Below are 17,818 nucleotides of genomic sequence, written 5' to 3'. Positions count from 1 at the left end.
TGTCTGAGACTTTTTACTTAAGATTTAAATAGCATTTTTCTTCTTTCCTACACCTCAAATTGCAAAGCAAAAGCATGAAAGTGGGAGAAAATATATTAAAACAAGATCCTTGCTACTTTATGGTAATTAAAGGCAATAAATATTCTTGCCCACAGTGTTAAAAATCTCAAATAGCCTATGGGTCAATACTATTTCTCTGGTTGGGCTGGTAATAAATCTTTATTCCTTTTCAGTCAAAATATAGAAAGAGTTTTATTCATGAGTTCAATGACTTGAAACTGCAACATTTTCCAAACAAGCATCATTGGAATGAATTTTCCCATCCAAACATATTAATATGCCTTCTCTCATTCCACTTTCTCTACCTACAGTATATCTGTCTTCCTATGCTCATTTTATAAACACAAGAATTTTATCCTGCATCTTAGTGGCAACATGGTATGAGCACCCACCTTCTCTTCTTTCTTCCCATTACTATAGCCTGATAACATTCTTTATTATGTTGAGACTTTAAAAAGTTGTAGTGGTTTGAATATGTATGCACCTCATAGACTCTCCTGTTTGAATGCATGTCACATAGAGAGAGTGGCACTATTAGTTGCCACTAATAGTTGCACTGTTAGAAGTTATGACCTTGTTAGAGCAGGAGTAACCTTATAACAGGAAGTATGCAGTCTACCTATGCAATGCCATACTTACCAATATGATGATAATGAACTGAGCCTCTGAAACTGTGAGCCAGAACCAATGAAATGGTTACCTTTGTAAGAATTGCCTTCATCATGGTATCTCTTCACATCAATAAAACTCTAAGACAACAATTTGATTTTGGACTCTTCAAGTTTATCTGTCTCAAATGCTATTGTAACATCAATGACTTTGCTTGTGGTCCATGGCAACCCCAAAGAAGAACCAACATTATCAACAAGACTTGAACCCTGGAAGCTCACAGAAAATCACCAATCAAAGATGACACATGGAATAATCAGTGGTCCCAGGCACATATGTTGCAGAGAACTGTCTTGTCTGGCCTCTGTGGGAGAGCATGAGCCTAATACCATAGAAACTTGATGCTACAGGAAAAGGGGTTGCTGGGGGTGTGAGTCAGGTTTGGGTGGGTAGGTGAGTAGGGGAGCACTTTCTCAGAAGCAAGTGAAAGGAGAACTGGATGGCAAACTCTAGAAGGATCAGGAAAGGGGGCAACATGTGGAATGCAAATAAATAAAATGATTTAATAATAATAATTTAAAAAGATGATTTTGGTATAATTCAGTTAATATTATATGTTGATTATCTTTTGGATATATTTTATTTACATTTAAAATGTTACCAACTTTCATGGAATCCCCTCCATATCACCTATCCCATCCCACCTCACACAGCTTCTGTGATGGTGTTCACCCACCCACCCATCCATCGCTTCTTGCCTCCCTGACATTCTCCTACAGTGGGACATAGATCCAGGGCATGACCAAGAGCTTCTCCTCCCATTGATGCCCAAAAAGGCCATCTTCCACTACATGTCCAGCTGGAGCCATGGGTCTGTCCCTGTGCACTCTATGGATACTGGTTTAATCCCTGTGCTCTCTGATTTGTTGGCATTGCTGTTCTTAGGGGGTTGCAAAACCCTTCAACTCCTTCAATTATTTCTCTAACTTCATTAAGTACCATGTTCACTGCTCTATGGTTGGCAGTGAGCATCCTCCTCTGTATTTATCATGCTCTGGCAGAGCCTCTCAGGAGACAGCTATATCAGGTTCCTGTGAGCATGCACTTCTGGACAACTGCAATATTGTCTGGGTTTGGTGGCTGTATGTGGGCTGGATCTCCAGGTGGCACAATGTCAGGATGAATTGTCAATCAGTCTTTGCTCCAAGCTTTGTTTCCATATTTCCCCTGGAGAACATTTTTGTTCACACTTCTGAGAAGACCTGTAGCAACCATACTTCAGCCATCCCTCTTCTTAATACTCATGTGGTCTGTGAATTGCATCTTGAGTATTCCAAGCTTTTGGGCTAATATACACTCATCAGTAAGTGCATATCATGGGTGTTATTATTTTGTGGTTGGTTTACCTCACTCAGGATAATATTTTCTAGATCCATGCATATGCTTAAGAATTTCATGAACTTATTGTTTTTTTAAAGCAAATTAGTACTCCATTATGTAAATTTATCACATTTTCTGTATCCATTCCTCTGTTAAAGGACATCTGGGTTTTTTCTAGGTTTGGGCTATCATTAAAAAAATGCTGCTATAAATATAATGGAGCATGTGTCCTTGTTGTATGTTAGTGGATCTTTTGGGTATATGCCCAGGAGTACTATAGCTCGGTCATCAAATAATACTATGTCCAGTTTTCTCAGGAACCACCAGTCTGATTTGCAGAGCAACTGTACCAGATTGCAATGCCACTAAGAAAGGGGGAGTCTTTCTCTTTTGCCACATCCTTACCAGTGTCTGCTGTCACCTGTTTTGTTTTTTTTTTTTTTTTTTTTTTTTTTTTTTTTTTTTTTTTTTTTTTTTTTTAATCATAACCATTTTACTACTATGAGGAGAAATCTCAAGGTTGTTTTGATTTGCATTTCCCTGATGACTAAGGATGTTGAACATTCTTTAGATGCTTCTCAGACATTCCATATTCCTCAGTTAAGAATTCTTTGTTTAGCTCTGTGCCCTATTTTTAAAAGAAGTATTTGGTTCTCTGGTCTACCTTCTTCAGTTCTTTATATATATTGGATATTAGCCCTCTATTGAATGTAGGATTGGCAAAGATCTTCCCCCATTCTGTTGGTTGTCATTTTGCCCTAATAACAGTGTTCTTTGCTATCACAAAGCTTTGCAATTTTATGAGGTCCCATTTATTGATTCATGATCTTAGAGCATAACCATGTTGTTCTGTTTAGGAAATTTTCTCCTGAGTCCTTGTGTTCAAGGCTCTTCCCTACTTTATCTTCTATTAGTTTGAGTGTATCTGGTTTTATGTGGAGGTCTTTGATCCTCTTTGACTTGTGCTCTGTACAGAGCAATAAGAATGGATCAATTTGCATACTTTTACATGCTGACAGCCTTCTGAACTACCACTCTTTGTTAAAAATGCTACCTTTTTTCCACTGGATTGTTTTAGCTTCTATTTTAAAGATCAAGTGCCTATAGGTGTGTGAGTTCATTTCAGGAACTTCAGTTCTATTCCATTGATCTACCTTCCTGTCTCTGTACCAATTCCATACAGTTTTTATGACTATTGTTCTGTAATACACTTTGAGGTCAGGGATGGTGCTTGCCATCCGAGAATTACTTTTATTGGTGAGAATAGTTTTCAAAAGCCTGTTTTTTTTTTCTGAAAAAATAATGCAAATTGCTTGTTTTTGTTCTAGATATTTTAGGTGTGCTGTCAAGCTTCTCGTGTATGTACTCTTCAATTTCTTTTTGGAGGCATTCAGAGCTATGAGTTTTCCTCTTAGCACTGCTTTTATTGTATCCCATAAGTATTTTATGCCTTCATTTTTATTAAGTTCTAAAATATTTTTAATTTCATTTTTTATTTCTTCCTAGATTACATTATTTTGAGCACAGCATTTTTAATCTTCTATGTGTATGTGGGCTTTCTGTCATTTTTGTTGTTATTGAAGACAAGCCTTAGTCCATGGGGATCTGACAGGATGCATAGGATTATATCAGTTTCTTGTATCTGTTGAGACCTGTTTTGTGACCAATTATATGGTCAATTAAAAAGAATGTACTATGAGGTTCTGAGAAGAAGGTGTATTCTTTAGTTTTAGGATGAAATGTTTCACAGATATCTGTTAAATGCATTTGTGTCATAATTTCTGTTAGTTTTACTGTGTCTCTGTTTAGTTTCTGTTTCCAATGATGCGAGTGGGGTGTTAAAACTTCCCACTATTATTGTGTGACATACAATGCATGCTTCGAGCTTTATTAAGGTTTCTTTTATGAATATAGGTGTCTTTAATTTGAAGCAGAGATATTCAGAACTGAGATTTCATCTTAGTGGCTTTTTCTTTTGATGAGTATAAAGTTTCCTTCCTTATTGTTTCTGATATCTTTTTGGTTGAAATTCAATTTATTTGATATTAGAATGGCTGACTACTCCAGTTTGTTTCTTGGGACCATTTGATTGGAAAATTGTTTTCCTGTCTTTTAATCTGAGGTAGTGTTTGTCTTTGTTACCGAAAAGTGTTTCCTGTATGCAGCAAATGGTTGGGTCCCTTTATATATCCCCTCACTTAGTCTGTGTCTTTTTATTGGGGAGTTAAATCCCCATTGATGTTGAGAAATATTAGGGACCAATGATGGTTATTTCATGTTAATTTTGTTGTTAGAGGTGGAATTATGTTTGTGCGGCTGTCTTATTTTAAGTTAGTTGAAAGAAAATTGTGTTTTTGCTTTTTCTAGGGTGTGGTTCCCATCAGTGTGTTGGAGGTAGGGCTAAATTTTTGAAAAGATATTGTGTAATTTTGGTTTTTTCCTAGAATATCTTTGTTTCTCCATCTAAGTTAATTGAGAGTTTTGCTGGATATAATAGCCTGGGCTGGTATTTGTGTCCCCTTAACATCTGTATGACAGCTGTCCAGGATCTTCTAGCTTTCATAGCATCTGTTGAGAGGTCTGGAGTAATTCTGATAGTTCTGTTTTTTTGTTAATTGACATTTTCCCCTTACTTCTTTTAATATTATTTTTTTATTTTGTGCATTTATTGTTTTGAATGTTATGTGAATAGAGAAATTTATTTTCTGGTCCAATCTCTTCAGAGTTTTGTAGGCTTCTTATATTTTTATGGGCATATCTTTCCTTAGGTTGGGGAAGTTTTCTTCTATACTTTTGTTGAAGCTATTTATTGACCCTTTAAGTTGGGCATCTTCACTATCTTCTATATTTATTATCCTCAGGATTGATCTTCTCATTCTTTCCTGGATTTGCTAGATGTTTTGGGCTAGGAGCTTTGTGCATTTTGCATTTTCCTTGATTGTTGTGTCAATGAATTTTGTGGTATCTTCTGACCCTGTGATTCTTTCTTCCATCTTTTGTATTCTGTTGATGATGGTTGTGTCTATGACTCCTTACTTCTTTCCTAGGTTTTCTATCTCCAGGGGTGTCTCCCTTTGTGATTTCTTTATTGTTTCTATTCCCATTTATAGATCCTGGATGGTTTTGTTCAATTTCTTCACCTGTTTGTTTATATTTTCCTCTAATTCTCTAGAGGATTTTCATGTTTTTTGAGTTTCCTCTTTATGCTTATCTGGCATATTGGGATATCCAGGATTTCCTGTGGTGGGGGAACTGGGTTCTGATGATGCCATGTTGCCTTCTTTCTGTTGCTTATGTTCTTGGACTTGCCTCTTGCCATCTGCTTATCTCTGGTGTTAGCTGGTCTTACTGATTATGACAGTGGCTTGACCCTCCTTTAAGCCTGGGTGTCAGCACTACAAGAGGACCAGTACTCTCTCAGCTGGGTCTGGGTAGAGATATCTGTGGCACAGGGTCTGCACAGGGCAAAGACAGAAACCATAAGGATCCTGTTACAGACTGTTCCTCAGTTCCTGTGTTTTGGGTGCTCAGTGAGGGTTCATCTTGGGCTAGAAAATTGAGCAGAAGAGGTGGTCTTATCTGTGCTCTAGGGTGTTTCAGCCTTTCTGGGAGGACCAGCTTTCTTCCAGTGGGGTCTTTGCACAGATAGCTATAGCACAGGGTCAGCACAAGGCACAGACAGAAACCAGAAGGAAACTGTTCTTGACTGTTCTTGGTTCCTGTGTCTTGAGCGCTCTGAGCAGGTTTCTCTTGGGCCAGGAATATGAGCAGGGTTGGTGTTCTCCCCTGGGCTCTCAGATGTGCTTCAGTGAGACTGGCTCTCTTTCAGCAGGGTTTAGGTACAGAGTGGCCTAGCACCAGGTCAGCTTCAGGTACAGGAAGAAACAACAAGTTTGTCTTGATTTCTTAAGACTGTACAACAACCTGTAGTATCATTTTATACATATCTATCATGATCAACTTTATTAATAAAATGTTTGTGTTGAATATCAGTTGGGGGACATTAGACTTTAATCAGTTGGCCCCATTGCTTTGTTCCCGGTGGCCTAGAGCATAGTCTATTGTGTCTTTCCATTTTTTATAGACGACACATGGGTAGACTCAAATGCACAGAGCTTGGCTACTGGAAGCTCTGCTGAAGAACTCCTTCTTAGAAATACCACAATCAAGAACATTGACCTAGAGACTAAAATTAATCTTTTCTTAGACAGAAAAATTATTTACCTCACTTACAGGGTATAAAATGAAAGATAACAAGGCCTTAGTGCCTATTTTAAGGACATTTTCTCAGTGACCTATAGACCTTCCCCTTGATCTTATATCTTAACTTTTCTACCATGGCTGAAGAACATAATTCTGAGTTCAAGCCTTGGTCAAATGACCACTGGGAGACACCCAAGATAACACAGGAACAATGGTTTCCCCATGCTAAGATCTTTGTTTACACTGCAACTAGCAATGTTCACTTCTGAGTGCATGCAGTAAGTCAGACTTTTATCTAAACAGAGGATAGCAGAGCTATATGCTGAGTCTTTCTCTGAGAACTGCTTCAAGAAAGCTATGTGACTTTGGGGGAATATTTTATTCTATGGGCCTCAATTTTCTTAAGCATAGATGAGTGGCTTTGGGTATTTTTAAGGCTCTTCCATATACATTGCTTCATGATCCTATGAACCATGTATATTCTTTCTCAACTCCAGCTCAGTAATAGGTCCTGTCAGGAAAGCAGAGGTATAGTGGATGTAGACATTTCCCTTGGGTTAAGTTGCTCTGGCAATTCCACCCTCCTCCTTTTGGCAAGAAGCAATCTCATAGTCCTAATTTTGTATATAAAGCTTGTGCTCAGCTCAAGTTGCCTTAAAAAATGGCACTTTGTTGGGGTGACTCAGGGGTGACTTTAACATTTAGCTAGCACAGCATAATGTGTATCAGGCTGGCTTATAGATAAGTGCATGAATGTTCATAACACATACACAAAATCAGCAGCATTCTAAAAGGTTTTTGGCCCAATTTATGCATAGGCAACAATGCCCATTTTATTTTCTATAGAGAAAAGAAAACACCTCAGAGAATAGGTTTGCTGAATAAGATAGACCCTTTTCATGTCTGTTTATTGCATCACGGTTAGAAGGTAGAAAGTGTTATGCAAAAAGGGCTCAGGGAAAAGAGTGGGGAATGTCAAGAGCAAATGCCTGGCTGTGTACAACACTATGGAAAATCTTGCACACTAAAATGAAGACTATACAGCGAGCCTTGCTGTTTACCTGTCACTATTTACCTAGCCCCCAACTCGGCACCTCACTTATAAATCTGAGCCACTTTGCATTATTCTTTTCCCTTTGAGAAACCCACAGCTAGTTGAGAAGGAGGTGGGCAGACATTGAGTTTGAAATTTGAGAACAACCATGAGCTTTTATGATGGTAAAAGGCAAACTTGTGACTTAAAGTCAATTCAAGTCTCCTGAGCTGGTCTCTAGGGAAGGGATAAACTTGGGTCTGATAATTCAATGACAGTAGCTAATATCCAAAGTAAATCATAGACCCTGTGGCCAAAGATGGACACAAAGAAGAATAAATAAACCCTGACTGGAGAACTGACTCCCGAAACAATGCAAGGGTCCTGTTGATGCCAGAGGAGATGTTAGTGATAGAGAAATAACTCAGGTGAATATAGCATAAGCCTCATTGACCTGTGTTCAGTTCTATAGTCCTACATGTGGAGAAATTCACTCATTGCCACTTCTATTTTCACTATGAAGATATTCTACCTTATTCTAAAATCCAGAGTGGCATAAATGTGATGTCTTTGGAAGTGTTTTATTCTTGTCTCTACTTGGGCTGAAAGGCAAAAAGCAACATTTAAAAGACATACACTGATACACAATTACACAATCAATTAATATGGACATCACTAAGATACTTGACTCTGGCTTAGTGTGTACGATGTTTGTGGCACAGGCAAAAGCACATGATTTTGAATCTTCCCAGCACAAACATAAACAGTAGAGACAATAAGCATGGAAAAAATAGGATAAATAGGCATCAAGGAAAAGTAATCAGAATGATCGTATATTATAGAGAAGCTAAGGCACTTGCTCTTAATCAATACAAATCATTAATCCTTCCCTCCTGCCAGATAGAAGAAAAGTCCTCTAATCTTCCCTTTATTCTGTGAATTCTATCTCCTTATGGACGTCAGTAAAGTTTTGCTCCACAAAGTGTAGCATACATAAGTAGTAATATACACTTCCTCAGACTATGTCTAGTCAGCACATACTCTATCATTCCTAATGCTGGCAACATTTTTTGGTGGCTGAGGATTACTTTGGATACTGGAGTATCCACCAGTCTGAATCATTGTTTTTGTATGAGGCAAGGCACAGATTCCATGTACTCTGAATAAACCCTACTGGTGATCATATGTACCCAGAGAAAAGCCCCAGCAGGTGATCTACCTCATCCTGCTTGGCACTACCCTACTGCTGTTTCCTGAACTTGTTTCCATGTCTCACATCTGTCTGATGGTTAATCTTGTCAGCCTGATAGAATCGAGAATCATCTAGAAGATGTATCTCTAGGTATGCTTATAGTTTAATTACATTGATCACATAAATTGATAAGAAAAGACACACTAATTTTGAGGGCATCAATACTTGATGGGTCTTATGTAAAAACATGGAGAAAGGGAAGTGAACCATGGCATGTATTCCTTGTTCTATGCTTTCTACTTCTAGATGTGGTATGATTAGCTAATTCGAGCTCTTCCTGCCTTTACACCCATGCCCCAGTGAAATGTATATTGAAATGTGAGTCAGAATAAATGTTATTTCCATTAAGTTGCTTTCATCAGGATATTTTTAGTATAACAATAGGGAAAATCAAGACAATCCATTTATGAAAAAAAAAATAATAGCCATAATTAGAGAACCTGGAGAATTGGGGTGCCATTTACTATACCTTTTCAGAAAGAAGACAAAGAAGATTTTATAGGAGATACTGAATACTCCTGTGATAGACTTGTAAACTTGGCTGAAAATTAGAGCCAACAGGAAAATTATCAGTTAAATACACGTAACTTATTCTGTATATCAGAAAACATGTTTCAATAAAATATGTCTTAGGCCATAAAATTAACATTTGTGGAACTACCCAGGGAGTTCACATCTCTCAAACAAACAAACAAACAAACAAAAACTTTCCATTACGTATCTACCTCTTAATATTTGGAGCCTTTGTCTGTGTCTCTTTTATGTAGCAAAGAGAAAGTAAAGTTACATTAAATTATGCTTTCTAATCAACTGAGTGGAGTTTAAAAAGAATAAAGCATTCTTTTTTTTTGCCTTTTTATTGAATATTTTATGTATATATATTTCAAATGTTATCTCCTTTCCCTGTTGCCCACTCTTCAATTCCCATCCTCTTGCACCCGCTTCTAAGAGAATGCTCCTCCTCTCACCCACCTTACCTCCTTGGAATTCCCCTACACTGGGAAAACAAGTCTTTACAGGACTAAGGGAATTTTTTCCTATTGATGCCAGACAATGCCATTTTCTACCATATATGTGGCTGCAGCTATGTGTACTCTTTAGTTGGTGGTTTAGTCCCTGGGAGCTCTGGGGCGGGTGGTTGGTTGATATTGTTATTCTTTCTATGGGGTTGCAAACTCCTTCAGCTCCTTCAGTCTTTTCTCTAACTCCTCCATTAGTGTACCCATGCTTAGACAATGATTAGCTTGCAAGCATTCTCAGCTGTATTAGTAAGCCTCTGGCAGAGCCTTTCAGGAGACATCTAAACCAGGTTCCTGTCAGCAAGCACTTCTTGGCATCAGCAGTAGTGACTGCGTTTGGTGACTATATATGGAATTAGTCTCTAAATGGTCTTTCCTTCAGGCTTTGTTCTATTCTTTTTCTTTATATTTCCTACTGTGAATATTTTGTTCCCCCTTCTAAGAAGGACTAAAGTACCCACATTTTGGTCTTCTATCTTTTTGTGCTTATATGGTCTGTAAATTGTATATTGAGTATTCCGAGGTTTTAGGCTAATATCCTTTTATCAGTGAGTGCATACAATATGTGTTCTTTTGTGAATAAGTGACCTCACTCAGGATATTTTCTAGTTCCATCCATTTGCCAAATAATGTCATGATATCATTGTTTTTAATAGCTGAGTAGTACTTCATTGTGTAAGTCCACCAATTTTCTGTAACCATTCCTCTGTTGAAGGATATCTGGGTTCTTTCCAGCTTCTGGGTATTATAAATAAGGCTGCTATGAACATAGTGTAGGATGTGTCCTTGTTATATGTTGGAGCTTCTTTTGGGTAAATGCCCAGAAGTGGTATAGTTGGGTTCTCAGGTAGTACTATGTCCAATTTTATGATGAACTGCCAGACTGATGTCAAGTGGTTGCCATGCAACCACAGCTCCCCAAATGTACAAGAGCATGGCAGAAATATCAGAAGCAGATACCGAAGTATGTCAAAGGCTTGACTGTGTGTCATTGGTGTCATTGAGGACAGGCAAATGATTATACAAGCCAAAAATACAACCTTCTAGAAAAGGTAAGGTTCAAGGAGATAGATCCCCCAAAGCTTATTACATAATAATGCAGTCACTTTGATACTTAAACTATATGTCAGTAAGATTTCTTTTGGACACCTATCCTTCAGAATTATATTAAACATGGATATCTATCAGTAAGTTAAAAAAAGGAAGAAAGAAAGAAACATGGGGATGGAGGGAGAGTGACAAAGTCAAAAGCCTAAAGAAATAAATTAAACATAGAGTTCCTCAATAATAAAACACAACATAATAAAAATTTCAATTTCCCCAAATTCATGTGTAGTTTTCATGTGATATCTCCAAAGGCCATTAAAAGGAGTTCTGCAGGTATAAGCAAAAGTATCCTAAAGTTTGTGTTGAAATTTTCATCACCTATAATAACTAACATACTCTTGACAAAGAATAAGACATAAAGCAATACTTTATCCAGTTTACAAATGATTAAGTCATGCTCATTGAGACAGAGAGGACTGAATACAGAAATGAGAACTTGCATATATACCCCTGTACATTTTTTACCAGCACAAAAACAATATAATGGAAAGTAACTGTATGTGATAACAAATAATGTTTGAACTGCTGTTATAGCAACAAGATATCCACAGGGAGAAATGATCCCTAACTTAAAATGTATGTACTACACAAAATTTCATCAAAATTGATTATAGGATTTAATAATACATAAAAATATAAAACTAATATTAATAATGAGAAAAAGCATTTATTAAGGCTTAAGGCTACATAAGTCAATTTTAGACAAGAGAAAAAAAACAAAAAAATGGATACATCAGATCAAGTAAAAATTGAAGCTTTTATGGTAAAAGTTACCATGAAATTAAAAAAAAGACAAAGTAGGTAGACTAGGAGTAATTATTTACAAGTCGGGTCTTCTGCATAAAATAAAGCAGTTTGATACAGTGGCACATGCCTGTAATACCAGCTCCTGAGAGGCAGGGACAGGAGATCTTAAGGTACAAAAACTTGAATTATTAATGAGCTCAGATTAGCCTGAATTATACTGTAAGACTCCATGTCAGAACAAACCATACTATACAAATAGGACATAGTAATAACGTCAAACTAAATTAAACAAAATAAGTATTTTAGAGAGAGAGAGTCCAAGTACCTACAGTGACCAGAAGAGTTCATCAGATCCCCTGGAGCTACAGTTACAAGTGACAGTAATCATCTGGACATCAGTACTTAGTAATGAACCCTGATCTTCTGCAAGAGCAATTGATATATTCTTAAAATCTAAACCCATCCCTCTATCCCCAAATCTTGATAGAATACTTTTATAAAATTCATGCACTTATCAAAACAATCTAAAATTGAAAGTTTATCTCATAGAAATTACAATATATTTAAATAAAAAAGCTGAATGTCAATGTCATAACAACATTAATCTCATTAATGTAAACCTTGAAACATTCAAAATGTCCTTTATTTAATGAGTAACTGAACTATGCAATAGTCATACTACATAATATTATTCAATTATGAAAAGAAGAATAAAACAGTGATTCACAGCCATTAGAATAGATCTCAATTAAGCTGAGTTGTGTTTGTTTTTGCTTTATTTAAACAAAAGCTTTCAAAATTATACACTATGCAATTCTGGTTTCATATCAGAAATTAAAAATAAAAATCTTTAAAGGTTTAGAGACCATGTTAGAGATTACCACACTTTATGGTGGATGAGTAGAAGGAAGATTGATTGGAAGGAGAAATGGAGGGACTGGGAATGGAACTGGTGGGTAGAGGCACTAGAGACATGAAAAATTTGTCTGTGAGCTATGGTCGTTTCCATTGAGGTTGGGAGGACTTGGGCATTGGCAACACAGTTCTGAGAAGCATGTGGGACCATGAGCCTTACCTATGAAGGAAAACTCATAACCAGTTCTGTAAACTTCAGAGTCTGGATTAGGTATTATGGAAGGAAAGAGAATTTCCAATCCTGCCGCCTACATTATAGGTGAATAATAGCACTGTTTCCCCAAAGGTAGTAATCCCAGTACTACCATCAACGTATTGTCCGGTCTCTATTCTACTTATACTATTCCATATTCAGTCTTTGTTTAAACTGTCTCAGGTCTAACATAGCAAATATTTGCATACAAAGAGAATTCTGCCTGAGTTCTCTCTAAGGCCATCTGGTGCCCTGTCATCAGTACACATCACACATTTTGTGAAAACCAAAGGAAAGGGGCTTACTGAACAGAGGAAGAGGTCTGAGCAGAACACAGAAAGCCTGATTCATTCAGGGTTAAGAGTGTCCATATCCACGATTGCTGGAGAAAGGGATGACGGAAGATGCTTTGAGGAAGATGGCTGAAGAAGAAAGATCATGAACCAGTTGGGAAGGAGCAAATTCAGATCATGAAAAGCCCATCCCACTCTTTGTGTTATCTCCCCAGCAGGCAGGACAGAGCAAGTGTTTTTTTTCAACCTGCATGTTCTTACTCTCTCTCCCTCCTCTGCAGGAGTGTGATCAGGCATGTGTGGCGGTGTTAACACAACAAGACTAAAACCAATCCCCCAGCCCCCTCCTGCTTCACACTGTGCAGCCACCACTGCTTCCAAGTGCTGATTTGCATCAGGGCAGGTTGTGTAAACAATGCTGTTCAGGGAATATAAATAACCACAGCCTGGAATGTGGTTCAATAGCCTGGTCTAGGGAAATCAGAATTTCCACTTATCTCCCTGTGGCCTCTTAACCGCCTGCAGGGTGTTTGGTTCTTAACAGCTTTCTCCCAAGATGCTGGTGCAGACCCAAAGTATAGGATGCTTTCTCCTGACCTGCTTCTCCTCCACCGAAGCCTCTGCAACCATAAATGTTAAATTGCTGAATTATCAGACAGAGTCCAGCTCTGCTCTCAGCCCACCAGGGAGGGTAGGGCAGGTGCAACAAAAGCTGAGCTTTTCTACGAAAAGCTTCACATCCACACAGCAACCTTCTCAAGGTCAAGAACTCTCCTTTATCCCTTCCCAAGTACCCTCGTGGACTGACTTAGTCTCCAGTCTGTGGATTTGGAGGAGATTTTGGGTTGCTTAAGGTTGGACATAATTTCAGATTCCTGTAGTGTGATCTTGGGTAAATTATTTAAACTTTTGGAACGGTTATTTTATTTTCATTTTTTCAAAAGAAGTGAGGCTAATAGTTATGGCTGATTGTTAGCATTACCAAGAGAAGAAAATTTAATGACATGTTCAAAGGGCTTAGCTTGTTTCTTTGCTAATGTGTGTGGTATATGATAGTTCAAGTATGGCTACTGTTATCATTGTTCTAGTGATATTGGTGGGATAATTTACATTCACAGTCATTGAGCTAACTCCCTGTGCATCCTAATTTTATTTCTAAGATAAATACACTGATGAAAATAAACATAGGGAAAGAAAATCTAATTTAGCTTATAAGTATAGGTGACTCTATGTCCTTTCCATATTTAGGAACATGACTGTGTGTCTGTATAGCACATGAATACATGTAACTAGAGATACCAGGAAAGGGCACTGGATCCTCTAGAGTTGAGGCAAATCCTTATGGCCACCATGAATGGACACCCATGGGTGCTGGGAACAAAGTTCAATTCCCATGGAAGACTAAAACTATTAACCATTAAATCATCATGCATTCCTGTATTATTTCAAGAAAATTGAAGCAGTTACTCAACTGTTTAGTCAGATGATATTCACAGTCAGGGAAAAATAGAATAAATACACGATTGCTTCTTCATGTCAGTTGTTACATAGTTCAGGACCCAACCAATAAAATGGTACCATTCTCATTCAAGGTGGCTGTTCTCACAAATTAAAGCAGTGAACCGAGCACTCCACAAATACACCCACAAGCTAACCAATTCTGGGCAATCTCCCTTTCCAGCTCTCTCACCAAATGATTCCACTCCAGAAGTTCTAGCAAACTGGCATTTAGAAATAGTCACCACACTATGTCTCTGTGAATCCATAAGGTAGTTTAAGAGGAGATGAATAGGGTTAGTTCACAGAGAGTAAAAAGATTTCAGTACAAGAATAGGTACTAGTTTTACCAGGCCCTTAGCCCCAGATTCTGGATTCAGAAGGCAAAATCTGAACCCTAACTTAACAATGTGAGATGCATCTAATTTCTGACCACTTCTGTAAATTGTAGTCTTGTCACTGATAATGTAAGATTCTCATGATTGGCTTCCCAATGTTCATCTCAGGCCCAAGTTAGGTCTACTTTCAAAATCTCTATGGGAATTCATTTCTATGAAGATTTCTAAGACTTTCTATCTTCTCAGACAGTAGGTATTGGAAGCACCTTGAAGATCTGAATTTGGGCTGGCCTGGAGGTGAACATATAGACATTTAATACCGCCATTGAAAGTTGTAGTGTCCCCTCTTGGATAAACTCATATCTCAGTTAAGCTCACTCTTCCCTCTCATCACCCTCACTGGAGCCCTCTTCCTGATCTCTGAACCCCATGAACACATTTAGTCTTCCGCTTTTCTTATGTTTCCTCCCTAGCTGAGTTCTTTTTTTTTTTTCTTTTTTTTTTCTAGATGACAACAGGGACAGCACCTTTTTATTGTCCAGAATTTCCCCAAGTTATTTCCCCCAGCATTCATTGCCAACTGTCAATCAGAGACTCCTCATGTCATGTTCAGTGTATAATCCTGTGCTCTGTTCAACATTTGGTGTCAGTGTCTGAATCTACCAAGTCTGTTTATGTAGCTGTTGCTCCCATTGAAAGTTAAAATTTGCAAAGGTAGAAACTTGGCCTGTTTGTTCGTTCCTCTAGCACAGGGTCTAGAATGTTGCAAGTGGCTCCAAGATTCAGTGTTTGGGAACTGAATTGCTCTGAAGAAAGGATGGAGGGAAAGCCATCAGCCTTTCTCTAGAGACACTTGCCATCTAGGGGAAGTCTTAAGATTTTCTATAATATCTCAAGCACAATGTCATTAGGGGAAGCAGGAAAATATGCCTTTATCAAGATGCATTGTCGAGTAGAACGACTACAGAGAGACTGTCTAACTGAAGTTGGAGAAGTTGAAAAAGAAGTTAAATAAGGTCTTTCTTATCAGTGGTGCTGCTCCCAGGGCATTGTTTTAACAGAGAAGAGAAAGCCTGGGATATGTATGGATGAGGAAAAGAACCTTGAGAATGGCATTACTTCTGTACAACTGTATCAGATCACTTCCTAAGCATATTTACTATGGCAGTTGCTGTGCTAAAGACATTTAGATTCATTATCTTATATAATCCTCTTAACATCTTTAGAATGTTATTATTGTTGCTGTTATTGTTGTTTACCTTGTTGTTTTATCTCCAGTTAAATAAAATGAATATATAATCTTTTTTCACTTTTAAATAAAATGAATATATAAAGTTTTCCCCCACATAACCTTGTTATTGATCCTCTGAGAGTTTCACAGCATGTACCCCAATCATAGTCCTTTCTCAGTCTTTTTATGTCTGCTCCCTACTTCATGATATGCCTCTGCCCCTGAACAAAAAGTTAAAATAAAACAAAGAAAAAAACCAGTTTGGGTTATCTATATATTCACTCCTTCATTGTTGAACTTTCAATAGCCTGATCCTTAAATTAAACTGATTTCTTCCATATATCCCCACCTCTTTCATAGGCCATAAATTGTGGAGAACTACTCTACAGCATTACCATAGTTCTCTTTAAGATTTCTTGTTGGAAGCTTCCTGTCTAGGCTGTTACTTCTTTTTTATTTGATTTGGTTGGGTGTGGGAGGCCTGGAAACTGTCCTAGAAGCCTACCATGTCCATCCCTCCTAACTATGCATTTGTTGTCTAGGATGTCACAGCAAAAATAGCCTTCTTGCTTTTTACAGTCATCAGAAGCACAGATAATGGCACCCCACACTCTAGTGACAGCAGAGACTGTTAACACAGCCCCAATTCAATAGGATCATGGACTGCCACAAGGTGACCCAGACTATGAACGTATCCAGGGAACATCAGACAAAAACAAGACTTGCTTAAGGTCTGCTATGTAGATTCTATTATATAGTTCTCTTTTCCACTTACCCACCAGAAGACTCAGAACAGAACCAAATTCCTGACACTAGCCATATTTACTAACTCATTTCTACATTCAGTAGCAACAAAAACAACTGGACATATGCAGAAATGTAGAAATATCCTTAACAATTTGTGTACTAGCTGGTTGGCTCAAGCAAGAAGAATGAGAAACATACTTCCCTCACATTAATTTTTAAATCCATCTGACTTATTATAAATTGTCCTTAATTGACATATTATTTTCACATTAATCCATTTGGGAATTATGAGCTCAGTAGTGTATGAACCAGTACGAAGCCACAACCTTAGGCCATGGAGACACAGGGATGCAATCAATGGGCTCTAACCTAGACAGGTATGACAGTGGTAGTCTAACATCAAACACTATGCAATTTCTATCTTAACATCAACAAAAATTTCTATTCATCAGATAATTTCAAGAACTCATGCTTCTTCAGAGATGAAAGCAATTTATATTTCTTGGTAAAGGAGTGTTAGTAAATTGTGTCCAGTAATTCCAAGTGCACTGCCTGGGTTGGGGCAATAACTCAGTTGAAAAAATATTTTTCTGTGAAAGTATCAGAACGTGAGTTTCCTTCCCCAAACCACAATAAAAAGGAGCAAGAGCAAAATTAAGCCAGGCATGGTGGCAGACACTTGCAATAATAGCACTGAGGAAACAAAGATAGGTTCATTCTGGATGTAACTTGGCAGTCATCCTGGTTTGGATAGTACCAGGCCAGTGAGAAACTAACTTCCAAAAAGCAAGGTATCTGACACCTGACAAAGGACATGGAAGATTGACCAAATGCATATGTAAATACCACCACCCACACATAGTGCAATCAGATACAGTGTATTTGCCGAAATGCAAGGTATACAGACTGAGACTAAAAGCTAAGGGATGTATTTATCAGTACAAAGCAAAGCGGGTAATTCTCTCCACTTTCAGTGGTAGCTCGGCCCTCTCAATTCTAACCTGATAGTGACTCTCCTAGGCATCTCTACTTTTATGACTTGTCTCAGGCCCCATGAACTATGACTGTAGTACTCTTCCTCTGGTGACCACAGTTCCCATTCCTCAGGTCATCCACTCTGTCCTTGTGATTTCTTATGTGCCATTTCTTTGTTCTAGCAGCCCCATGAGTTCCATTTTCCCAAGATTGAAGACT

Source organism: Micromys minutus (assembly GCF_963924665.1).
Source record: "Micromys minutus genome assembly, chromosome: 28".
In the NCBI taxonomy this organism is placed as follows: domain Eukaryota; kingdom Metazoa; phylum Chordata; class Mammalia; order Rodentia; family Muridae; genus Micromys; species Micromys minutus.
This window is presented reverse-complemented; position numbering follows the sequence as displayed.